The sequence below is a fragment of the Micropterus dolomieu genome, unplaced genomic scaffold (genome assembly GCF_021292245.1).
Source record: "Micropterus dolomieu isolate WLL.071019.BEF.003 ecotype Adirondacks unplaced genomic scaffold, ASM2129224v1 contig_10913, whole genome shotgun sequence".
NCBI lineage: Eukaryota > Metazoa > Chordata > Actinopteri > Centrarchiformes > Centrarchidae > Micropterus > Micropterus dolomieu.
In genome coordinates this window covers 1-1,147 of record NW_025739899.1, presented here as the reverse complement: position 1 = coordinate 1,147, position 1,147 = coordinate 1, and the positions used below count along the sequence as shown (strand labels likewise).

General features: G+C 46.9%; 1 non-coding gene across 1 annotated transcript; it reads left to right on the top strand.

Moving 5' to 3' along the window:
* The first annotated feature begins 140 nt into the window (after nucleotides 1-140).
* On the top strand, nucleotides 141-212 carry trnaq-uug. The gene has a single exon. It is a non-coding gene; the product is annotated as a tRNA-Gln (tRNA).
* The last annotated feature ends 935 nt before the right edge of the window (nucleotides 213-1,147 follow it).

The following is a 1,147-nucleotide window of genomic DNA, read 5'->3' as shown; positions in this document are numbered from 1 at the left end:
CTGAAACAGAAACAGCTTGGGGAGGAATTCAACTGGGTGAGGAACAGCCAAACCCGACAGCTCTCCCACGTCTGTTCTCTGCATAGATAATATATACATGGTGATTTCGCGTAAGAAACTGCCTCCCGTCTCTGTGTAGTGGTTCCATGGTGTAATGGTTAGCACTCTGGACTTTGAATCCAGTGATCCGAGTTCAAATCTCGGTGGAACCTGAATTTAAGCGCGAGTGCAACCTGTCCACTTCTGGATAATCACGAACCTTCAGCTCATCTTGTCGTATGTGACAGTTTAAGGATGTGTTTCCAAGTGGACAGTTTACAGTTTACTGTCAAAAGTCATTCACCATGGCAAGGCCGAGCACAGCAACATGACACAAGGTAGTTACACTGCGTCAGCAAGGTCTCTCACGGGCAGACATTTCAAGGCAACCGACTTTGCAGATGTGAAGAAGCACAAAGAAACGGGAAACACTTTGGACCTTAGACGCAGTGAAGATGTCCAGCAGTTCTATCAGCTCAGAGCTGCAGAAAACAGCGGGACCCTACTTTCCGGAGAGGTATGGGCCTTCATGGAGGACTTGCAGCCAAAAAGCCTCCAACATGGAAACAAGGCCCAACGATTCAACCATGCATGAAAACCGAATAAGTGCACTCAGGTCGGTCCGCAAGGCCAAAATAGATTATTATAAGGAACAGCTCTCTCTTTGTAGTTCTAATCCCAGTAAATTTTGGGAAATAGTTAAGGGCATGGAAAGTAGACCCTCCTCCCTGCAGCTGCAGCTGCCAGTGTCCCTCAACATTGATGACTTCATTGTCACAGACAAAGGCCGTATGACAGAGCTCTTCGATCTTCATTTCATTAAGTCTGGCTCCCTGTTTGACTTAACCACACCTCCCTGCCAATCCAACGTGCCCTTTTCTCCCATTAAATCAAAGGTAACTAGATGTGAAACACATCCCCCTAGTCATCAATACCCGTAACACAGTTTTACCCTCCAGCCTGTTATGGAGTCTCAGGTGCTGTATGACCTCATTAATCTGGACCCTAAAAAGACATCCGGGTCAGATGGCTTAGACCCTTTCTTGATTAAAGTCACAGCCCCTATCATCGCTGAGCCTCTATCTCACCTATTCAGCCTGTCGTTTCA